Raw genomic sequence first — 27,128 nt, forward strand, 5'->3', positions numbered from 1 at the left:
TGTCTTTTTTTTTTAGAAAATATTAAACCCCTTTATATATTATCCATTATATATCCACCGGGATAATTAAAAAAATATATAATATCCCGATATTAATTACCGGAATAATATATTATCCCGTTAATAATTTTTGGCAATTATTATTTGATTTCCTTATATTGATTTTACTCCTTATTTGATTTTACCTTATATTGGTGCAATTAAAAATTTAACAGAATAAAATGTTTTGAGAAGGTTAAAAATAGAACTAAATAATGAATGAACAGTTCATAGGACACCAAACATATCAGTAAGTGTTACCACTGCTGAACTAACTGAGGGTGTTAGAGATGTGGGTAGAAATATGTTGATCATTTCCTACTGCAAACATCTGCTTCGAAAGTATTCGTCAGTACACAGTATTACTTCTTATTTTTTGTTGTATGAAATAATATTTCCACTTACCAACAATTTTCAGCATAATTATCCGAGCGCTTTCGGAGTCACTTCTCCATCATCAGTGATTATTTGAAATATTGCTTCTTTACCGATTATGATGAGTTATTAGAACTAATTCATCTAAATAAATGACTGGATCACTAGATTCTAAGAAATAATATGGTTCGATCGTCGTTAACTCCTTTAATTTGGTTCATCCTATTATTAATTTGTTTTAGTACGATTACCCAATACATTTTCTATTAAGAAAAAAATATAAAAATTGCTGTGCGACGCAAAAGTAGAAAACTGTTAACCAATCATTTTTACTTATTTCTGGATTCCTTAAATCGTTTACGTGATGCTAAAAACGTCTTCGTGGGAAGTATAAAATAAAAAAATAAAAAAAACGAAAGACTATCTACAAAACTTACCAATTGTTCGAAATTTTAGTTTATGTTGTGTGAAATATATAAGTTTTTCTAAAAAAACTTACAAGTTTCAGTCTTCAATATTGATCTTATTAAATTTTATGTTTAATTTTTAACAAATTTCAATACAAGGATAAGTTGTCAATTCAACTTGATGTTTTTAAATGCATGTAAAAAACAAGATTCCTAGATTCTAAGAATAGTACAAACTAGCATGAACTGAAAGATGAAATTCAACTTTCTAGTTATTTTTCTAATTTTTATAATGGTTCAGGTTTTTTACTTTTGTGTATTTTTTCTTTAATGGACAGCTTTTACTTGTAGGCTTACTCTTCTGATTACTGAAGAGTAAGTCTTACTCTTCAATAATCAGGCTGATTTCAATAACTCTTCTTTTATTTTAGAAAGGTTCTATAAATAAGTTCGTATGATGGTCTTATTGAAATCTTTTTTTAGGTAAATTAAGTGAACGATGTTTTAAAATAAAAAGTTATACAATTTCATAGACAACTTTCTTCATTCCTATTTCATTTTAATTACTTAATATTGGATTATTTATACTTAATGATACGTAGTGTGATGGTATTTTAATATTCAAAGTATTTCAGGCAAAAATTCGAGAACATTAGTAGAAACTTAGGGGGAAAAAATTTTCGCTTAGAACAATATTTCCATTGTCCCAGAACGCTTTCTTCATTCCTTATTTTTTTATTTTCGGTCAAAACGAAATATAAATATACTTTCGCTTTAAAATTTCACTTTCCAGTTTCTTTTCTAATTTTTATGTTACAGGTTTTTTACCCTTTTTTTTCTTTCTTATGAACAGCTTCTACTTATAGACCTAACCAAATTTTATAAAAATAAAAAGTTAAAAATATAAAATAATAATAAAATACTACCACTAAATCTATCTCCGTTCAAAAAACTTATTTCACTAAAAGTTAATCAACAATACAATTACATTGATTCTTCTTTAAATTTAAACTTTTTGAAGTCTACCCCAAATTTTTTGTTTGTATGATTTTGCCCATTTTATTTCTTAATTTGGAACCGAGTTTTATTCGTCAAAATTTATTGAAAAATTAACAATTCGTTTATAGTGTAATGTTTTTGGAAGTTGGTTTATTTGTGTTCTTTTTTCGTTTTGTAAATCCCTTGATATTTAGGTCTAAATGTTAAAGAGGTTAAAAAAGATAAAATTACAAATTTATATAATTTAAAATTATGGTTTACTTTTTTTTAGAAAAAAAAAATTATTTTAAATAAGATGCAAGTAAAAGAAAGAATCAATTTTTTGGAGATTGAGATTAGCTATTCTTCTTCACTGCAATATCGAGGTTAATTGCTGACCAATTTTGATAAAAGTGACTTTAGTTGAATCAACTTAATAAAAAAAATGCTGATGATATTTAAATTTGGTAAAAATTGGCCATGTCTTTGACCGGAATTGAATTTGGATCTTGCTATATCACAAAATACTTTTTTGTAATAATAATTATCGGTACAACTGTTTTTCCATAGAAATTGAAAATCAGTATATGTAAATAAAATTGAATTTTAATATTGGTTACATACTATTTTTATTTGTTTTTTACCAGTAGTAGCCTCACAGTTAAACGATAACCAGAAATTACAACAGTAATATTATTGTTCAATAAATAAATGTTAATAGTTTAATAATGCAGGAATACTTTTGGTACTTTTTTATAATCATTTTCTTTGCCATCGAATCATCGTTTGTATCTATTAAATAGGTTACGTAATGCGGGTTGATTATAAGAGTAGCCAGTAATCCGTCTCCCTCCCTACTTAGGTCACCGACTTAAAGGCCCAGTCTCCCTCTGTCCATTCTCATTTAATCAATCCCCTCTCATAAAATATAAATACACCACAGAAATTACTTAGCAATATAGTGTTAATTCTATTATATTTACTTTTTATTAATTCTGTTAAGCTTAGGTTACATATCGGGTCAGACGGTATACTGAATGAAAAAAAAGGACAAACATAATTAATTGAATCATATTAATCTTATCGTAATATGATACTTCAAATCAAACCAAAAACTGTATATGAGCGTGCTGCTACTGGAAATGTGTACCTAAGTAAAATTAAAGCGACAGAAGACACAAAATTTAAGTGACATTGTCAGAATTTTATAAATAATCTACATTAATTTCTTTTTTTAATAAAACATAAAATAAATTAAATCTATTATTTATCTTCTTATTTTTCTTCCAAAAGTTATCTTTTTAAATGATCTTTGTGTTATTACAGAGTTTTATACTTAGTTTTTGGAGTTTAGAAGTAATGGATATTCTGTAACAAGTAAATGGATGTATATATTATGAGACGCTTGACACCCTCTAAAAGGCTAGTGTTGAAATGGGATTTTGAACGTACGAGTCTAGCCAAGTATTTCCCTCCTATGCTAATGTTTTAGGGTTTCTAAATAAATCACTCAAAATGTAAATAACGAAAATTTACCGTAAAATTCGTTGAATGCCATAACGAAACACGGTACGAATTTACAATAATTAAAAATAATAATCAACGAATGTTTACATTTTATGAATATAGTTTTTCTAAAAGAACTTTTAGAACTAATGAATAATGTAGACCTTCTTCAATGGAATTAGTTACCGGTTGCAAGGGTACTGCATGTAACTCCAGTGAAGAAGGTGCAAATGCAGAAAGATTTTATGGAAAAACAATTTTCGTATAATTTGTAAATAAACTGTATATAATTTTTAACAATTTTACCATTAGAGTAATATTATTACTAAATGTAAAATGTTAATAAAAATTCATTATTTTTATTTTGCGTCTGTCCAAAACGGTCCTTGTTAAATAAAAAGCTGCTATGATGTTGATCTGATTATTTTATACATCTTAAATTTACCCTTTTTTTAAAATTAGATTAAAATGATGGCTCTTAATAACTTATTTACTTTGAAAAGAAAAATTATACAATTTTTTCTACAATGATTTGATAAAAATTTATAAAATTGTTTAAAGATTTATACAAATTAGCAATAACTCATTATGGCGCTTACGTATTTTTTATTTAGATATCACAAAATGTTTATAAAAAATACAATAATTAGGCTATCAAAGCTGAAAAATAATTTTAACAGCGTTTCATTACATTACTAGTCTTCGACACGACCGTAGGGACACGTCTCGGCTACCCTCGTTCCTTCGAGGGTCGTGCCAACTTTGCCCAAATTCATTAAAGCATTTGCTCATAAAATACTCCCAAACAAAAACAACCATCCAGCCCAAAATCACACCAAACAGCTACATGCTCACGCCTCTTTCATATAACTTTGATTCAAATAAAGCTAAACTTAACAACTTTTTTCTCGAAATTAAACTATATCCTCACGACCGAAAACAACTTTGTCCGGAATGATACCCTCATACTTATTTACTAAAAAAATATCAACCCAGAACTGATAAATATCTGAAATCTCAAGTATAACGACAAACTCAGGAATTTTATTATAATAATGATTACTGTCAAAGTTATAAACTATATCCGGAGCGAAACGGAACGCAAGGGTATCGGGGATTTTTTTATACCTCTCTTCATTGCAGAGCCTGGAACATCAGTCCCTTGCTATTGAGTCTTTCTATTTATCTGGCAGGTACTTAATTTCTTAGTAGAGATTGTGTGTTTATTTTTAGTTAAGATGGATGGAGTTTGGGATTGCATTCCGATTCTTTGTAGATCGTGTTAATGAAGAATATTACTCGGGTAATTGCTTGAAAAATTAGCAAGGTATTTGCGTGCTTCTCCCGGTGCGATTCCCTCTCAGTCCGTTGACTGAAGGCCTTTCAGTACTAATGCTTTTCACTCTAGTAGGAACGCGTCTAATGGGGCCCTAGTTTTTGGAGAATGCAATACACTCCCTTCTTGGAAGGAGTCGCATATGGTGTTTGAAACTGTACCCATTATTCTGATAACACTTTATTTGCAAAAATAATGTTCAAGCCGAAATATTGAATCAATAATAAGTAAAAATATTTATAAAATTATTTTTAGGGGTGGATTATATAACCCATTACTCTTCTATTGAAAAAGAATAATATTTCAATCCTAATAATAAGTCATTTAAAAAAATAATTTGTAACCGTAAAAACTATCACGTAATTTTTTCTATGTTATTGCCATAACTGTAACACAGTTGTAGACGTCTTGACGTGAATTAAAAGTCCCAAAACGGCGTTTTATTTTTAAGAATCACAAGAATGCCATACCAGAGTTACTAAGAAAATCAGGAAGTGAAGTGGTTTCCAATTTTGTATTTTTTACTGAGCTAACATACTTAGTCCAACAACAGCTATTCCATCGAAAAGATGGACTAGCTGTTGTCTGATGGTATCAGACATGTAAGTGATAATAACATAATAATGTTTAGTTTTGATAAGTTACAAAGTTAATTAAGGTATAATTTTTATTTGTTAACTTCCTTGTGATATAGTATCCCTTTAATTCACCAAAAAAACCTTACTAAATTTTATAATTACCTGATAAAAAAATTACAAGAAAAAATTTTATTTCCTTAATATGAACACGTACATATCGACGTTTTTAGCGAAAAATTTATTGTTTTAGGACTGGGGATATCAAAACACCGAAAAACATCGGTAGGAATAATTTTTTATCCATGTGAACGTTTTCCTTCTGTTATAAATTCTTTTCGAGCCGGGAAAGTAAAATTATAGACTATAAAGATTTATATTTTATTAATTATTTAATTGGTATTATTTTTGAGAAGACGAAGAACCTATTTTATTATTTAAGTAAGTGATCTAATTTGGGAATATAAGTTCTGCTTTTACTTTAACAAAAAATGTCAGCCTACTCTGATCTAGCCAAGTTACGGATCTAGCAATAAAACCCTATAAGTTTTTTGTTCCAAAAAGCTATTATAATATAGGACATCGATCGTGGTTATTTATTTTACAACACTTATTTTTCTTTACTACATAACATGTAAAATCAATTACTGATGGGATAAAAAAAAAAGAACGTTCAGACGGCGGGAAAGGATTTGCGATGTTACTTTAATCGGGTTCGTTGCAGAGTTTATTTATAGAGGATGCAACCTACACACATTTGCGCCTGCAGAATTCTATTCTTACGGGAGGTCATAGGTCAAATAAATAAAGGAGACTAATAATGTAAAACAAATACCGTATAATTTATATATACTGAATCTAAAATAAACGACGTGTTCAATGAAATATTTATATTACTGAACATAAAATAACAATAAGTAACACGGGAAAATCTTCTTCTCTGTTTTTTATATTCAAGGAAGTCGTACAACCCACAACGACTGCTCTTATAAACACCCATGTATGAAAAGCAAGCTATCTGAATCTACAAAAAAAAAAATAATAATAATAATAATAGTAAATTATTTAGATATGTATAAGACGGTCAATTTCTTTTACATCTGGTTTATGTGTTAGATGAAAGAAGTTAAAAAAGCCCCTTATGGAGGATGTAAAGTAACCACGAAATTTTGAGGGTTTAAACCATCATAAAAATTCATCAAAAGATCAAAATAACATTTTAAATTTCTGAATATAATAGATTCTACAGTATTGTATTTGAAAATGATTGAATTATTAAATAATAATAATAATTTTTAGAATAAATTTTCTTTTTATTCTGATGAGAAGTATGAGGTAGCTAACTTGAAACGTATTTATAACAATTTTCTACTATTTTGCTTATACATCCGCAGCCTATCAATATTAGTTATATGTACCGGATACGAGTTATGATATTAGGATGAAACATCTATCTATATGCAAATTTAACGATAAAAGCCTGCTGGCAAATCATTTCTTAACAAAATCATTCAGGTAATAGTTAACAAAAAATGGGAAATATAAATCTAACTCAAATATTAACAAACTATGACATTATTATTGTAATAATTATTATTATTAATTTTTTATTTTCAATATTTCGTTTTAAAATACATTATTTACTATAAATAATTGCAATATATATATTAAGCACAGATTCTACAGTTTAATTTAAAAATCTTCGGCTAGAAAGTCGGAGTATTAAGATAAAATAATACTATCAGTTATACTAGAAACTACTTAATAATCTTAGAAAAATAATAAACAGGGAAGTAAAATATTACAAAACACAAAATAATAACATTATTACTGCTAATACTATCATGCTATGATTATTTTCGTAGGAAGAAACAATTTCCTTTAAAAAAATATCAAATTTATTAAAAATAACATACTAAAATTAGAATAAATTTCAAAAAATAGCATGATGTATTTACTAAAATAGTAAAAGGTAAATTTACTTAACAAGTATTCATAATTAACATAATTCATTACTATAACATAATTTAAACGAGCACATAAAAATAAAGAAATTACTCGTACATTTAATTTTACTTTTCATTTATAATTTACCATTCCAACCCCGTAGGGGAAGAACCCGCCTAGTGACGTTCCGGTCGCCACCCCCGCCCGTTCCTTGCCTTGTTGGGCTTTAACGGCAGTTGTCTATCGTCCTTTGACTTTGTACATCTCTTAGTAATAAGCCTGGCCTCGTTGGGATGCCACCGACGCAAATGCCTCGGTAAACATTTGTTTCGGTGATTTAATAACTCAGCTTACTGCCTTCGCTGTAGGCCTCGTCCGGACATCTTGAATGTCCTACATCGTCTTCCTCTGAACTAGTTAACCGAGCTCGCGGAAGCGCGAGCTTATTTCTACTTATTATGAGCCAATTTCGTGAATGTCTCTTAATTCGAGGCAAAATAAACACAGCATACCACCAAACATGTTGATCGCAACAACGAAATTTAGTCCTAGTTCCCTTACTGAAACTCAGCTTACGCTTAAATAAACCCCTGACTTAGGTTAATTATGGACTCAGGTCTGGTCTACCAGGGAGAGGCGGAATGATCGCCTACTCCCACTCAGCTCCATCGCAGAGTCCCACGTAACATTCACCACAATAAACTATCGTCGAGATGCCGCTATACCTCAAGGCTGCACGGTCTTCCATGCCCTTCGGCAGTGCAGCCGCATCCCGCCGACAGTGTCGTTTGCTCGTTCTAAAATGCCCTCGTCAAAACGCTGCTACACCTCACAGCTGCATGGCATCCCATGCCTATCGGCAGTGAAGTCGCCGTTCCGCCGACAGCTTAACAAAATGACACCTCTTATCTGATTAACCGTGGCTCGCTGCCAAAGCGCCTACCTTCGGCCAATCAACTGTCCAGGCGGGCCCTAGCCACCCAGCTTCCTACTCTACTATCTACTAGATCCCTTCGGCCGTCCTGCGCAGGGCGAGGAAGCGAAGGAAGCCTGCTGACTTCCTTCGCTTCCTCGTCCTGCGCAATCACCTAGTCTTTGCGAGTCCTCCAGTTGACCCGCAGATTTATAATTTAGCAGTTACATTTACTTTTTAATCATTAAAATATAATACCCTCAATAAATTCAAGTTCATCTATCTTAACTTAAAACAACCAGAACTCAGCCAGAAATTAAAGTGAAACATCGATATCCATATAGAAACTTAAAAGGTGACATAGTGCTGTACCACCATACATAACATTATAATAATTTTCAGTGTAAGTCCTAAGCAGTTAATAGTAATTGAACTCCCGAACTAGTTCCCATCTATATTGCTAAGAATCTCTGCAATAGGCTGCCAGCTTTTTCTAGTCCTTTCCGTTCAAAAAATTTATAAATAATCACGTGACAGGTAGATTGACCTTAGCCAGCGACGTTTCTACTTGGCGAGAGTAGAGTATCGAGCAATCCACTTGCTCTTCTGTGTGTAATAAGAACGTTGGACATCTCTCTAGAATTGTGTCTCAAGGGTTTTTCCATGTAGGGGGGGGGGGGTTAGTGATATTTATATTTAATCTATTTTTTTGTTCTAGGGTAAGAAGGGCTTAGCAAATTTTAATAAAACCAAAGCATAACTTAATATTATCTTGGAAAAAACATTATACTTGTGTTTATCTCTGTTCTGCCTTTCTTTGGTAAAATATAGTTGTTTGATATTTCTTCAGTAAAGGTACCGTTTAGAAGAAAAAAACATTTTAAATTCAGTTTAATTGTTTTTTAATATTTTTTTGATGTAACTTGAATGAGATCTCTACTCGATCTTACTATTTTGTTTTATTAAATTTTTGTTTAGATATATCTTACAAAAATTTTAATTATTTCGCTTTCATTGTTCTGAATGTATCTCTTTTATTTGTTCACTAAATGGAATATTCATAGTTTGTTAAACTTATGTATAAAAACGGTGTTACTCAAGTGAGGAATAAAAATATAAGAACTACTTTTCGTTATTAACTTTTATAATTAACCTTTTTGAATTTTAAATAAATTTATCAAAAATATTTTTACGAAATTTTTCAATATTAAGAACATTAAACTGTTATCCCCTTCCTTAAAACCGGTTCATGTGAAAAAATATGGGATGTCCATTTGATTGGTTTAAGGTTTACCAAAGTAAGATAAATGCAATATTCATCTTTCTTCAGATAAATTTTTATTTATTTAAATTATGTAAGAGGTTAAATTTCCTCTTTCTATTTGGACTGTCTGACATAGTTTGTACTTTTTTTTACTCTTATTCAGAAAATACTATTAGAAATACTCGTTTTTGTAAGCAATTTTTATTTACCAATTAATATTTATTATTGTCATTTAATTATTAAATCTTTTACTTATTTTTATATACTTTTGATTTGGTCTACTGATGATGATTGTTTAACAAGTGAAATTTCCATTTATTTTTAGATTTTAAGTAAAATTTATGTGAACAGTTTTCGAGGATAATCTGGTTTTCTAGTCTGGTTTCTAGTTTGACATGTATTTCGACACGCATTCACAGCTTTGCGAACGGACAAGAGAAAAAAAAAGTCTATTTTTTTCTTTCAGGAAAGATACTTTTACAATTTGAAAGAAAAGCAAGTTGTTATAGAATATATTTGAACTGGTCAGAAGAAAATCATCGATAAGCACTTTGGTAATTCTATCCTGGATAAAAATAATCTGAGGGATTGTGAGAATGACGAATTGTGTGAATGAGGTCAAAACATTCTTTCCGTTATCATTGAGAATATATCTCCGTTAATGTTTTTTCGTGGGATTCTAAAAGATACTATTTTGTAATTGTACATGATAAGGAGTCCTTAATATTTACTACATTTTTTATGTTTATATAGTTTTTGGTGGGGAGCATATCCTATGGATCAATCCAGGAAATATTTATCTATCGAATGGTTATATAAAATTTTATATAACGGACAAATTTTAAATATCGGACAAAGTCGGATCGAAATGTAGGATTATGCAGAGTGAGAAACATAAAACCGAACCCATAATGTAACCACTGCAGAATCAGTAGGTATGTTGGAATGAAATTTTACGAATGACACGGATAAATTAAATAAAAAAAAAACATAAAACGTAATTTAAATGTTGCATTTATTTACCTTATTGTTACAAAATATGTTGAAAATGACCACCCTGGGCATCAATGCACTTTTGTGCACGACTGATTATATTGAGAGTCGTCTGACGCAAAACGTTGTTGTCAATTGCGTTGATCTCTAGTTGAATGTTCACCTTCAGTTCATCCCCAGAGTTGTCTATCGAATGAGATAAGTAGGAAACTCTGCGGATCGAGGTCACCGTCCTCTGCTGACAGCTCGTTCATTTTTGAAAGCTGCATGATCGCAATTCAGTGAAATACTGATCCGTCTTGTTAGAAGAAGCTGTATTCTTTTTCATTATCAGTTAATTACGCGATAAAATTAAATATGAATAGTAGAATTCTTCGAAAGTGGCATCTTATGTACTGGTAGAAATTCTTCTTTCAATATCGGCAATAGCCTGTGGAGTCCTTACGAAAGGGTGCCTATTTCGTTTTGCATTTGAAACCGAACCTGTTGTACGCCTTTTTTAACTAAATCGTGTATGCAGTAGCATACACGATTTAGTGAAGAGTACTTCGCTGGGATACAGACTTTCGGAAATTTTTCTACGAATATTTGACGTGATTCTTCAAACAATCCAGAACAAACATTACAGCACTCAATTACAGCTATCCTCTCCGAGACTGAATAAGGCATTTTAGACAAACACAACCGCACTGCAACTAAAAGTATACTGCACTGATACGTAACCACCTGGCAAACGACAGTAACAATCAGTAGTAAAGTATATATCCACTAGTCGCGCTGGTTTTTGATGGACTTTCATAAATAGGTAGGGTAGCGGTTTCTTTATGATTTGGTTTTATATTGCTTACTCAGTATATTGATAATTTTGATTCATTATAATAAAATTAATGAAACAATAGATAAATATTATAATAAGTACATATAATTCAGTAAAGCTGTAAACATTAAAAAATAATAAATAAATAAAATTTAGCCTCCTATAATTTATCTGTTGACTAGCATTTTTAATGTTTTTTTAAAATACAACATTTTTACATATAAATTAAAACTTAGATTTACATGATAACCAGATTAACCATTAATCATCTACCAGACAATCAAAGTAAAATATTTAAAATTAAAAATTCTCCTAAATTGTGTCACGTATCATTATTTTACATTAAATATTATGTGTGAATAACATTAAAAGAAAACTTTATTACTAACTATCAAATAGATTAAATTATGGTAATTCAGTAACGTAATAATGTTTTTTAATAGTAAAATAGGTTGCTAATCGGGAAATTATAAACCTAGAGATTAAAATTATAATTTACTTTACATTTTACTAGCATATATCAGTAAATGCAGATTAAATTTTGCAATAAAAATACTGTAATCTGAAATTAATATTTTACATTTTTTTTATCAACATTAATCAAATATGATTTCTGTTTTTAATTATTTAAATGATTAATTAATTTTTTAATTCTGTTAAAAAGAATGGATATATTATAGGCAATTAAATATAAATTCAAGGTCTGTAAAGTTATTTTATTATATTAAATAGGCGTTATTATGTAAATAAAATCAAAAACTTCAGATTATTTTATTTTATACATTCTACTATTCAGTTTAGCTTAACTCTTTACCTTTTTTTTTATAGGAACAACTTACAAACACCTATTAAAAACTGTCTTGTTTCTAATATTGAAATACGTGGATTAACAAATTTAAACAATGTTTCTAGTTTAGTGTCATTGTAAATAATATTTCTAAGTAGTTAGTAAGTCAAAAGCCAAATTCTTTTAAGTGGAACAATCATATAGATATTATTATTACCGTTAGGTGGTTATATAGAATTAATTTTGTCAATCTATACTATATTTGGTCAAGTACGAGGATTTAGATATAAAATAATTATCCATACTGAGAAATTACTTGACCGAAAAATTCAATAACTTCTTAAATAAAACATTATCTCAGATAACCGTTAATTTATTAAAATTTTAACTACTGACAGTTACAAACACGCACTAATCTACATAGCTGCATACAGACATACAGAGAAAGAAAGAAAGAGAGAGAGAGAGAGAGAAACACACGCACACACAAAAATATTCTATTTTATTTCAAACAGTTTATTTTACACTAGTCGGTTTCTGTCTATCCACTGTGTACACTGTTGATTACAGTGTGTTCATTATCCTCATGTTTGTGAGAATAATACTGATAAGCAATAACTAAAGCCTGATGTTCAATTTATAAAAACTATCAGTGTATTGCAAATTTTTTCAGAGCAATAGTTTGATCAGCACAGGATTCGAAACTTTGAGTGATTGGAAGTATGCCGGTTTCAGAATATTCGGCCCCATCTTAAAAATAATAGTTGTAGCTGGTTACCCACCCGTAAGGGTTTTGCACAGTTTTACCCGACAAACCACGGGAAGTGATTGATTGTACTTCGTTTCTCATTTTTTAGTTATTTATTTATTTGTATTTTTTCAATATCTTTTATTCAAGTAACCGAAGGTAAGTTCAGCCAATCGCAGCGCGTCGCTTCGCAAGCTTAGTAACAGTGGCAGTGGCTGTGTTATTTGAGCCTCCATGTCGCACACGGTCGCATTTTTAAAGCTCCTTTTCTCGATAATTAAAAGATATCGAAAAAGAGAAAGAAACTTTTTTTTGTGGATAATTTAATCTGGTTTCCGAATTTAATATGAGCAACAGTTTGGCCATAATAAAGTTGAATATCGGCAAGAAACATATTCGGTTGTTACTGCTAGCCATTAAAATGGCCACCATCTTAAAACGGTGGCATATTTCGTAACTATGTTCTATGTTCTTAGTACTACGTTCTTTCCAGTTATAAAACCTATGTTCATATAGAAATCAGCTTAATCGGTTGAGTAGTTTTTGCGTGAAAGAGCAACAGACTATCAGAAACCGCTAGATTTTTATATTCGTATGATTTAAGAACAGAATATTAATGATGATCTACATATTTGGAATGTTATTGTGGTATAATATTGAATACTAATATATTTATATAGAATTTACTACGATAAATTTAATTCGTTTGAGGCAAATATCACACTCTAATTAGCTGATAAAGTGGATTAGGTAGAGAAAAGAATCTTAATCCCAGTGGTTATTTTAGAGGTAAGATAGAATATAGAATTTAGGGTCGATTATTATCAACTTTCAGAATCAATGACACAATAACTTATTGAAGTGAAAAGTAAAAGAATTTTTTAGTATATCATTTTAATTTTAATCACTGATCTTGACCGCAAATAGCTGTAATATCAGTATAAGAATCAGAAAATTAATACTTTATCATTAAACTATTCTAAATCAACGTTTGAAAGTAAATAATTTTTCTGTTTATGCTACAATTAATCAAATCGATAGAGTATATAACAAACGAAATAACTTAAAATATATATATATATATATATATTGAGAGAAACGGACAAGATGAAATAGATTTGTATTTGATTTCGATTTTGTTCGATAAAAATAGACGAAAGAGGTTTGTTACTGGTACCACAGGGACTGCACCAAGGACACCTTTCTGGCTTTGTGATCTCTCCAAACTCTTCTTAGATACATGTGTGTCTAAAATAAATAACGAAAGTTTTGTTCTGTTGGCATTACCCGTGGAATTTCAACAACAAGCAAATGCTTCAGCCTTTCGCGTACTCGAACAAATGCATTCAATATTAATACTAAGTCCTCCCGCTAACCCTATATCCAAAAAGTGAAGAAGAAAAAGAAGACCAACAGAAGACAGCAGACAAAGGATGGAGAAGAAATCCAGCAGCCGTCTGGGAATGAAAAGAAAGAACGAAGATGCCTGCAGTCTTCACAGTGATGCCCTTCTCAGGGCTCACACACAAGTATTTTAAAAGTTTACGGTTGTAAATATTTACAATCAACAAACACGGAGAGAGTCAGGCAAAAAACACGAAGAAGACCTGAAAGAAGAAAGAAGGGTGTACCACGACAACAGATTCAACCCACCCAGACTGCAGGAATAAGAAGAATCTCAAAACCTAGATTTCCTATCTTTCATTTATCTTACAATTACCAGTCAGGCAACCACATACAGACACTACATGTGACTCCTTCCGCAAAGGGAGTGCACTGGGGTCTCCAAAAACTAGGGCCCGATCAGGCGTATTTCTGCTAGGCCGAACACCACTAGTTCCTCAAAGCCTTCAGTGGACGGACAGAAGGAGAATCGTGTCGGGAGAAGAACAGAAATATATTGCTAATTTCCCAAGGAATAACCCAAGTAAAATACTTCGCAAGCATTATCTATAAAGGATCGGAACCCAATCTTAAGTTTGAGGTGAACGGAGTTTGTCTCAAACGAAAGAAAATAAACTAAACTAAAAAAATTAACTTATAATCTTCGCTAAAAGAAATTGAATACCCTCCAGATAAATAGAAAGACCCAGCAAAAATGGACTAATTTTCAGGATCTGCAATGAATAAGGGGTAAAATATCCCCCGACATTCTTACGTTCCGTTTCAAGAGGCGAAAAAACTAAAATTAGAATTTAGTATCTTTTACATTTACACACGAACTTAAAAAAATTTACATTAGAATTTAACAACAATTAGAGTTTATATTAACACTAGATTGAAGACTATTTAGTTTAGAGTCAGTTTTGATTTTTCATTCATTTCTTATTTACATCTAATGAAATTTCAATCCATTTATTTTTATTTAGTTGTTTGAAAGTTAATATTTCAGACTAATAGCAAACTCGATTACTATAAGTTCTGTAGTAAAGTAGTAAAACATAAATACGCAAGTACATGGTAAAAATACAAAAAACAATGATGCAAAGACAAAAGTTGCTTAAGAGAAGAAATTTTTTATGCAAAACTTTGCATGAAACAAAAGTTTGTCAGACTTTTGATGAAAAAGTTACTTAAGAAAATCAGCTAGATACCACTGACTATAAGATAATTAAAAAAAAACTGCCACTAAAGATTTCTTACCGCATTCCATTACAAGAAATTTCTTTAAATTTATAGAAACATTGTAATGATAAACATACCATCTCAATAAATTTATGAAAAATTTGTAAATACGTTAATGAGTATCCTCCAAATAGTTTTGTTATACGAATGAAACAACTAAAGAAACTTTCGAAAAGGAAGATAGCGTCTTGAACGCTTTATTCTGATATGCATTACATTATTGGAAGAAAGGTGACTACGTTTTTAATCATGTTGTTGAGTTGTATGACTATGTGTAATATGATAAAAGTTCATTTCCAATTGCTTCAACTGAAAAGTTGTACTGTGAAGAAAAGTTTTAACCGATCAAGCTAAAAAAAAAAAAAAGAATCATGTTGAAATGCTAGCTGCATATTAATTATCGTTGAAATGGTCTAAAAAAATTGCATTCTTTTAATATTTTTTATTCATTTTTCGTAACTGATCTCAGTCTAGTAATGTTAAGTGCTTATTTTAAAAGAGCTAAGATTTCTATCCAGTCCTCTAGGATCTATTATACTATAATAGTCCTCTTGTAACCTATTAGATTAAAATACTCGTAAAGAATTATTGATTTGTATGTAAATTTTGAACTGGAGACTGGAATTAAGTGAAAATCACTGTACTGGTGCGGATATGTAGTGGTTTTAGTGAAAGGGTCAAAGCTTAAGGGATTAAGAAAAAGAAAGAAGATTTTGATTTCAGGTTTGGCCCTTTTTTTTAAATGTAAGTTTAAACGTAAGTTACTTAAAAGAATGAGCTGGATATCATTGATTGTGAGATAATAAACGAAAACTTTTAATAAAATTTCTTACCACACGCCATTACAAGAAAATTCCTTTTTATGAAACATAGTAATGATAAACATGCCTTCCCGTAAAAGCTACAAAGCAATATTCTATTTAAATCTAAAATGAGTGACAATTTTAAATCTAAAATAAAACAACAGCTGATCACAGTAAAGGAGAAGGTCAAATCACCAGTCAATTTAATAACAAAGTTAAAAAAAGTTTAGATCAAAAAAGATATCATGTTTCTTAAATTCTACTTTTTTTTCTCTTTTTCTGTCTTCAAAATAAACATTTTTATTTCTTAGTGTTTATTTACCCCCTCTCTCAACTTCACTCACACACAATCACACAATATTATTTTTACATATATTTACTCTGCTATACTATCAATCTATCTGAAAGGAATCTATAAGTTTATATATACATTTATTTTTGTACGAGCCAATACGAGTTACTATTAAAAGAAGTAAAAATAATTGAAATGGATGATACTATTTTAATCTAAAAATATAAAAGGGACAGAATAACATTTTGGTTCGTCAATAAATATTGTTGTTAAATATAAGTGATGCGTTTGCGCGTGTGTGTATTTTTTTTTTTAGAGATGCTTTTAATAATATTGGGACGTGGAAATGGAAGTTTTTGTTGGGTTCAAGAAACTTTTTTAGTTGTATTTTCAAGAATCATAGAGTGAGTGAGCGAGTGAATCTTCGCCACTCGACTTTGTTTAATGCTAAAAATAACAGCACATCCATCCTTCTTAGTATAACACTACATTATAAGATACGTAGCATCTTATAATCCAAACCATCCCTGTCCAGCATTTTTAATAGTAATAGTATAAATAATAGGATAATAAAAACTATAGTAGATATATCAATGGCAATGTCTAAACTTTATAAGTAGTGTGTGACGAAATAGGTTATACTATATATACGCCATACCTATAAGTAATACAAGTTTCTTTAATTTCATTGCGTATTAAAAAGCTTTTCTTTTCTTTAGTAAAAGAAATAAATTAAAACCGATAAAGAAAATAATTAAAACAAAACCAAAATCATTTCAGTACATCAGAATAACATTTATACGTATAGATTGTTCCCATGGCGTGGTACAGCGCTCAGAATATTCACGGTCTATAACTATAGATATCCATTAACTTTCTCATAGTTAACTGGTTTGGTCACAATAGTTTTTTTTTTATTATGAAATGACGTAATTATAACTATTTAGTAATTTTATGACTAATTCAGGCTTTCAAATAACCCAATTTTTCATTTTCATATAATTTTTGAACTTATCTTCATTTATGTGTTAATTTCAATTATTTATCAACTCAAAGTTGCAAAACAAATAATAAAACCTTCATTAAAACCGAATCCTTTAATTCTTTCGTAACAGGACGTATTTGAAAAAACCTTTTATAAATTCTGAACTTATAATAATAATAATTTTGTATACTGTAATTTATTACCCGATAGACCCAAAAATATGATGTGTAAAATATTACGTACGTAATATTTTAATACACTGCGCACTAGTGCATTAACTATACGAACAAATAATAGAGATATCTTCTATCAACAAAGATCCAAATGATATCTGGATGCTTCTACAATAGTCATTCAGCATAATTAACCATCTCAAATGAAGCCACCACTATTTCACATTTATATCTATGCATATCTATTGTTTATAAATCTTGGATTTCAGTGAATCTATGTCCAGTACAGATCTCTGAAGAATGAATTATGTAGAAAAATCTAATAAAATACAATTGGGTCACTTTTTAAGGAATAAAGGGTAAGTAAAATTGGAAATTAGAGGTAAGTGCAGAAATTAAAACCAGTGAAATAATATGAAAACTAAAACGTAGAAAATAGACAATTAGAGAAATAGGGTGTAACCAGATATCAGAAATATTATAAGGTTTCACAAAAAGATTAGATGAGAATCTTAAAAAAGATTCTCGAATCTTTTAAGTCACTAATGAAAAAATTGAGGAGGTTTTAATTCTGTATATAAATTAAGTGTTTTGTGTAATTTGATAAAGTTCAATTTCAATTGCTTCAACATAAAAGTTGTACAGAGAAGAAAATGTGTAACCAATTATGCTATAAAGAAAAAAGAATCATGAAATGCATATTACTTGTCATTGAAGTGGTCTAAAATATTGTATTTTTAAAAATGTTATATCCATTTTTCGTACCTGATTTCAGTCTAATAATGTTCAGTGCTCAATGTAAAAGAGCTAAGACTTCCAGCCAGTCCTCTAGGAGGTATTAGAACATAACAGTCCTCTTGTAACCTATTAGATTAAAATAACTCGTAAGAAATTATTGGTTTGTATGATGAATTGGAAACTGGAATTAAATGAAAACTGGTGCAGTTATGGTGCAGTTAAAAATGCTCTTTATCTGGTTTTATTTTAATGCTTATGATATATCCTATGTCATTTTGAGGTAATCATTAATATTATGCCCTTATCATTTTTATAAGTATCCTAAACTGTACAGGAATTGTGGGGAAGATCCAATGCCTAGAAGTGTTTAGGAAAAGTGTAGAAACCCTCATATTTATAGATCCTTGGTATTTATATGGTTTGAGAGAATCTATTAGCCTATTACGGGAGATTATAGTCTCCACAACATTCTGAACTACCTCAATGCAATAATTACTGCAGTACTTCAACAGTGCTGTTACCCAATACTGGTAAAGCCAGATCTAAAAACAATCTCAATTGGAAATATTTTATAAAAAATTTAGATATGACTTTCCTGCTCTTGAACACTGAATATATTTTTAGATATTCCATGTTTTATTCCATACGTTTAAATATTAAAAACTTATTCATGAAATAGTGACTGAAAAGTAATTGTTTACAGTGCTCGTAAGATATACCAGATATTTATTTCTGCCTGAACTATTTATAATTCAACTGGTTATTTCCATACACTACACAATTCTGAAGATGGCCATACTGTTTGATTTAGGAAGTGTAAGATTCTCAGTTGACTTTAATCGAAAAAAGACACTATTATACATCATAAATATCCTAAACTTTACAAGAATTGTGAGAGAGATGGATATTCATTACCTGGAAGGATTTAGAAAGCGTGAAGAAACCTTCAGATTTATTGAATCCTTACTATTTATATGGTATGAGGAGATGGATTTATCTATTGGCCTATTACGGGGGAGTATTTTTCAATACGATCACTGAACAAAGATTTCAATATTTCAGATAGTTCTTAGGTATTTATCGAATAAAGATAGACCTCCTGATATCTCTTTAAAAAAAAGAGTAAAAATATGTGAATTGAAATTGTGAAGGTCCGTAATAAAATTGTAGAGCAGTAAAATTATTATAAACTTAAAAACAAGAAAATTTTTAGTGAAACAGATTTAACACACAAAAGTAAATAAATCAGAAAGAAAATAATATGGTTTTTATAGTAGTCAATAATGTAATATACGTTCTTAGGTAAATATAAAGCTATTATTGGGGGGGAGGGATTTGTCAGGTTTTTAATTTTTTAATAACAAATAAAAAAATATCAATGCATTTACTAATGTAGATGTGAATACATTAAAAACTTATTCATAACTGTTGTCCTAGATAATGAAGAAATAAAACAAAAATGTAATTTATAAAAATATATATTTTTTTAATAACCATTAGGAATTCATTAATAATAATTAATATAAGTAGAATAAAACATCCATTCAATTCGTTTTAATTTAAAACATCATGTTAATTGCTTTGCGTATTACGTAATGCATAAAAGGAAGATACTAACTTCAGTTTTATATATTTTACCGCGATGAATAAAACTTAAAGATATCACTTTGACAAGGTTTCTTTAATTATTATTAAATTGAAACTGTTACATCATCGTAACAAAAATAATAAGTGTATCAAATACGCTTTAACTTTTAAATCTTTAATATAATGTAAGAACACGTGTTTAATGAAGAAAAAATTCCGCTGAAGTTAAAAAACAAAAAACACACCTAACATGTAAGACACGTTAATAATATAAATTTATAACATGAAAGATATAAAAAATATTTAACTTATCATACAAAGTTGATAGTTTAAAAGGTGATTGAAATCTAATGAAGTCTACAAGTATAGCAATGTCTATAAACAATTGTACCAAATTTAATGTGAACATTGGAAAGATTATGTGCTTTGAAATGTTTCCCGCCAAAACAACTATATTATCTCAAAATTTATATTTTAATGATTTATATAAGGAAAGGAAGGGAAAACTTGGATCAAAATACCGGAAAATGTTTACAACAAAAGTTTATCAAATGTTATGTAAATAATACTAGAATTATATGAATAAACCCACCGGGTTGGTCTAGTGGTGAACGCGTCTTCCCAAATCAGCTGATTTTGGAAGTAGAGAGTTCCAGCGTTCAAGTCCTAGTAAAGGCAGTTACTTTTATACGGACTTGAATACTAAATCGTGGATACAAGTGCTCTTTGGTGGTTGGGTTTCGATTAACCACACATCTCAGGAATGGTCGGACTGAGACTGTACAAGACTATACTTCATTTACACTCATACATATCATCCTCATTCATCCTCTGAAGTGATATCTGAACGGTAATTCCCGGAGGCTAAACAGGAAAAAGAAAAGATATTATATGAATAGACTAGACTCATATTTATTGATTTAATAAGTAGTTCTTTAAATAGAACGAAACTGTACAATAAAATGAAAAAATAAATAAATAAAATAAAAATAAAATTATCGATCATGTTGATTGTGGAAGATTTATTTATTGCCAAAATATTAATAAACTTCACGTATTAGTGATACCTTAAGTACTCCTACAGATTCCGCAAATCGCCGACTGATGACTGGAGGTAATTTCATTAAATCTCTTTTTACTTTTTGTTATTAATATTAAAATCTCTTCACCACAATTTATAAAATAAAGTTAATATTTAAAAAGTAAAATAAACAATCAGCATCCGGAAAGTGGTAACAAAGAAAATGAAGGCTAACGATCCGCGATTTTCCAGCTTTACTGCTCGCCATTTTTAAACAAAAAAATTTATGTAAATAGAATTAAAATTGTAGATTATAGAAATAACATTTTAGATAGTCATTCCGCTTAATAATAAGAAAACTTATGAAAAATTTTCTTAAAAATCGGAAAACGCATTTAGCCATAAACGGATCACAAACGGATGAAAATATAAAAGATAAATACAACAGAACCTGCTCATTCATACATTATTTGTTGAAATAATTTCGTTAAAATGTAACATAAGTAACAAATAAAATTGTACCTTGTTTTTTTTTTTTTAGACAAGGTAGAACCAAATTTGAATTTAAAAAATATTTTTAAAATTCTTGAAAATTTGTTTATTTTTGATTTAAAACTTCCTTAATAATATTTGCCACAAAAAACTTCCCTAACATGTTCTAAATATCTAAGGTATCTAAATATTTAAAATTAATCTATTGCGTAAATTTCCAATAGACAGATTGAAATAATCCAATAAATTTTTGTTCATCGAACTCACGATATATGAATACAGATGTAATAATGCAGTAAACACAGATGAAACGAACAAAATCATAAAAAAAGGAATATCTATAATATTTATGAAGAACAAGTGATTTTATTTGGCTATACGTGGGTTATATTTAAATTTTTTTTAAATTTTTAATACGGGGTTATATTTGTAACCGGGAAAATTCGGCAACGCCGTGAACTTAACACTAGGCAATTCGCAAATCACCTAAGTGATGTCAAACAAATAGGTAGTAATTTATTAAGGACTTCATTTAATATATCTTAATAAAGGAAGAGGCACTTAATCTTACTAAACTTTTGATGAGCTTTACTTTTTTATTCAGTCAATTATTATTATATACCTACTCAAAGATTTTAATAAATTCTTATCTCTGAAAAGTTACAAAAATGTACAATCATTTTTTTTAATAACATTAATTATAACAGAACAATAGAAACAAATTCATTCTACTTAATAAAATATTTAGTTACTGTCTATTTTACGCTTTCATTAAGAGTATGAAATTCTTAAGATTTGCATGATTCAAAACAAATGACGATGTAACAACTTCTGACCTTAAATATTTTCATAACCTCAAACTTATTAAATAAATATTAAAAACGAGTAGTCTGTAAACCTCCAATAGATGTTATTATTTTTCTTTTTTATATTAAATAAATGCGCGTGGATGTTCTCATTTTCCGCGAAAAATATCAATAAATTTACAATTGATAGCTAATAATAAAGTACTTTTAATACATAAATCTTACTTATCAGTTCCGTTCATTCAATAACTCTTTTAATGTGTGTATAAAGATAATGAATGCCTATTATTCGTAAGTTTATGGTACTGGTCTTGGTGTATGTATATACCCGAGTAGTATGAGTATGTCGAGATATACTTGTTCTCATACGTAACTTAATAGATTAAATTAATAAATAAATGCTTAGATCGTGTAAGTTAATTCATGTATACTATATAATTGTATGTAAATAATGTACTGCATCACACGGGTAATGAGTGTGATAACGTAACATGAGAATACTAGTTCGCGGAGTAGCTTATATTAGTGTCTAGGCTATTCAACTAAAAAGTTAGCATTCGATTCTAGTCAGAGTTGGTATTATTCGTTCGCTAAAAAATTTTCCCATGCTTCCACATACAAACTCACATTAACATATATGGTTTAAAATTATAAAAAAAAAAAAAGAATTATTGACCTTGTTTCGAATAATGTATAACTCTTAAATCTATCTAAAATAATTTATTTACAGTTGTATTTAATTAAAAAACAATCATTTTTATTTTTGTATATCAAATAAATATATTGTAATAATAATAAGTTTATTACTTTTATCTCGTATATTTTAATTACAAAAAAAGAGAAATCATGAGAATTATTGGTGACATAAAATGCCAATCCAATACTCAAAGCAATCAAAAAATTCCAATCCAAAACCCAAGCACCTATCTTAGAACTTTTTATTTATAAATAAATATATCTGGTAGCTACTTGATCGATAGGGCTTCATATTACATAGATAGCTAAGTATCATGTTACATCATAGTTTTCAAACACCCCCCCAACAGGATATATGAAAAAGAAGGTTGATTTTTCTTATTCTAATATGTACTGTGAAAAAATATGTTAATATTTTACAAAATGGCAATATTTTTAGAGAGGTGCTCTTAAAGATTCTATATTTTGTTTTATTATTCTTACAGAAATAAATAAATAATAATTATATACATAATGAGAATGAAAAATATATTAATGCTTAAGTGAGGGAAATAAATTGTGTATTTTTTTTTTAATACTGGGTCAATTTGGAAGTAAAAAAAGACATTTAAATACTATTAAACGACTATAGCATCATTTTCATATTTCCGTATTTTATAAAACAGAAAAATTGAAAAATTTAATATTCATTACACGAATAAAAACATTCATAAAATAAATAAATAATAGCAATACTGATTGCCGGCATCGACCCCTTTGGTATCTTGTCAGATGGAATTTTTTAGCGTATGAAAAATACCATGCCTGATCGGAATTCGAACTAGTCCTCAGAATCAAAGATCGAGACGCTACCAATCCACCACAGAGATTAACTGCTGATGTTTAATAAATAATTTTTTTTCAATATTATCAATTGTAAACAGTTTGAAATTTAACATTCTCACTTTTAGGATTCAAGTTTTTTTATATTTAACAAATGGGGAACGCGATTGGTTATCGGGCTGAAAGGGAAACTTGTAAGTAAATAATTGTAAAGGTTTTTTTTGTGAATTCATTAAAAAAGGAAAAATTTAATTTTGTTATGTAATAAAAAAATGTACAGATACTTTATTTACTTGAGATTTATTAAAACGAAAAAAAATTGTCCTATTTAAATTTCGATATGTAAGTAGACTACAGCATATGAAAAAACGTATATGTGTAAAAAAAATGTGTGCATACTCGTAAGTCTCTTTCTCTTTCTATCTCTCACTAAACAAATATATATTATGTAGAGCCAGTAAGGGATCGCTTCGCTCGCTCTTCCCGTCTAGCCAGTAAACGTTAGAAGTAGTAAGCGTCAAGAGTAAAGGGAGAACATGTATCGGTGGCCTGGCGATGGAAGATTCCCCTGAACCACACTCTTTCCATTCTCCTATCTAAAAAAAAATCAGCAGCTGCCATTATGAAACGAAATAGTATGTATATATATATATATATATATTTGTATAGCCAATCAGGCCCTCTGGAACCCCGTTGCGTTCATTATCCTCATGGTTGTGAGAATAATACTGAGAAATAACAAACAAATACCAGACTTTACAGAAATAACAGACTCTACTTAGAAATAACAGACTTTACAAATACCTGAAAAAGAAAACTAAATTATAAGAAAGAATATTAGTAAATAAAGTACACAGATTTTTGTCGAGGTAAACCCACAACCTAAGGGTTAGCACCTCGATTTATGGCCTTAAACCTTTCCTGGGATAACACAAATGTGTCCAGAAAATTTGAAAGCAATCGGTTGGTTGGTTCTTGCGTGATGCTGTTACAAACGGACAGACCCCACCACAAACTTTCGCATTTATACATTAGACGTGTGTGTGTGTGTGTGTGTTCATTTAATTTTACTGTAAGTAAATATTTAAACAGAACAAAGACTGAATTTTAAGTAATTAGTACTATTAGTAAGTAAAAAAATTGTTTTTATTTGTCTTGTATTTAAATTATTAAGTTAATAATTCACAATTAATATTATTTACATTATAGTAATAAACTTGTTTCCTTGTCTCCGTTTACAATAGATATTTAAATATTTTACGTAATCTTTATTTTGAATAAGAGAAAATATTTTTTATTACAATAGCTGTGATTTACCGTGATGATATTTATGTAAAATTAAGAAAATTATTAAATCTAATATTAATTAAAAAATTGATTAGTATAGATAACCGATTTATTTTTGACTAATAACAGTATCAATAAAAAATGACTAAATGTATATAATTTGTTTAATATTTTATCACCATTTATAATAGATTGTAAGGTATACATTAGGAAAATTAAAATAAATTTAAAAAAATAAATTTAATAGATTACTGAATAACAAATTCATATATTAAATAAATATATACATTCTTTTATTTTATTTTTTTTTAAATATATTATCCTATTATTTAAAAAACAACAAATTTTCTTATATCAAATAACATCAATAAATAAATTAGATTCATTGGACAAAAATAATATTCATTGGAGTGCTTTATATTCACTACAACTCTTCTTTGATAATGTAAAATTACAATATCAACATACAAAAACAGTTGAAATCATTCAGAACTATCCATTTAATTGATAATCATTTTTTAACTGTTGTCTTTGAGGACTAAGGTCAAGTTATCTAAAGAAAGGTGAAGTTAATCGTGTTTCTAATAATGAAAAATATTAGCAGGGAATATAGACCACTATACGAATCTAATCATATGACTGATGATAAAAAGATAAATCAAAATTAAAAAAAATAATAATAAATAAATAGGTAAATGTATATGCAATTATATTACAACTAAAATATGTCTTCAAAATAATTTAATCAAACGTGATTCAAATTAAATTGATTCAAATCAAACATGTTTATCTTTAAAAAAGATACGTATGTGTGTGTGTTTGTGTAGAGAGAGAGAGAGAGACAGACAGAGTTATTTATTTATTATGAAACAGAACGTAGACATATGAATAAAACGACAACTAAAGACTAGGAATACAATAAATCTAATTTATTAAAATTAGTTAAAAAAAATTGAAAAGATGAGTCAGAGTCAAATGTGTGACGTAATTAAGAAAATGTAGTTCGTCAATAAAGTCTGATTTAAACGGTGTAACACAGTATTCTACGGCAAGAGGTAAACTGACTCATCGAGAGTAATTTGTAGTTTTATGATGATGCAGTTGTATGCATTTTAAAGTGATAAATACATTCATTGTTATCTGCAATAGTAATCAGTTGTGAATGCTTATGTGAGGAAAATAACTGTATTTCATCATATTATTGTTGACATAGGACAGCTTAACATTACTGTAGGATTTTATATAAAAATTGATACATCCTATCACATGTAATGACACGGATACTTATAGGCGTGTATCTATATATATATATATATATATATATTTGTGAACTTTTTTTTAGAATTATACTTATAAAGATTTACGAATCTACTTTAGTAATAAATGAGTATATTCAATAAAGAATATTATATTAAAATGAATTAGTTGACGAAAAAAGAAATAACTAGAAATTCATTTGCTAATATCTAAAATTAGACCGGCTACTAAACATAATTCTGACTATAACATGCAGTTATAAATAAAGTGCATTTAAATTTATATTTACCAGATTTGATGGATATTCAGGGTAATTCCTTTAAATATTTCACAATTTCTTTTGCATTCAATGTATTTTTAACAAACAATTAATGAATAAAACAAAAAAAAAAAACAGGAAAACTAAACACCAAATAAGTTTTTCACAGTATAATCTATTATTTGTTTATACAAATAATATTAACTTAAAAACTCGTAAAATGCAAACTAATGAGAACTATTCTATCGCGGCGCACTCTTTTATACTACGACTGCGGTATGTGATGATGCTAGACTAAAGAGTCTCCTTCAATCGCCTGGAGCACAGACAGACAAACAGCGCCTTGAGCCACTGTGTTTCTCTACACAATTCTGCTCCAATCTCCTCCCCACAACAAAAAATCCCTTCCATCAATCGGGGTGCGCACGCACTCTTGATCCTATATAAACATATTCACCAAACTTATCTCATATAATGCGGTGTACTATATATATGATGTAATAAACAAGAAAATAAATAATTTAAAAAAAAGTAAAAAGTCATTGAATGAATTAATATATAATTTGATCATTATATGTACATTGCAAATAATTAAAAATG

The 27,128-nt window shown here is 28.9% G+C and overlaps 1 protein-coding gene across 2 annotated transcripts in view; it reads right to left on the minus strand.

Moving 5' to 3' along the window:
* Positions 1-26,892, minus strand: part of LOC142325390 (fibroblast growth factor receptor homolog 1-like) — a 194,376-nt gene extending 167,484 nt beyond the window's left edge. Inside the window, exon 1 of one of the 2 annotated variants that reach the window (XM_075367110.1) lies at positions 26,559-26,892. The gene's annotated coding sequence lies outside the window, so the exon portion shown is untranslated. The remainder of the gene's footprint in view (positions 1-26,558) is intronic. The other variant, XM_075367111.1, reaches the window with a different exon arrangement.
* Positions 26,893-27,128: the final 236 nt, after the last annotated feature.

The sequence above is a fragment of the Lycorma delicatula genome, chromosome 5, assembly GCF_047948215.1.
Source record: "Lycorma delicatula isolate Av1 chromosome 5, ASM4794821v1, whole genome shotgun sequence".
Taxonomy (NCBI): Eukaryota; Metazoa; Arthropoda; class Insecta; order Hemiptera; family Fulgoridae; genus Lycorma; species Lycorma delicatula.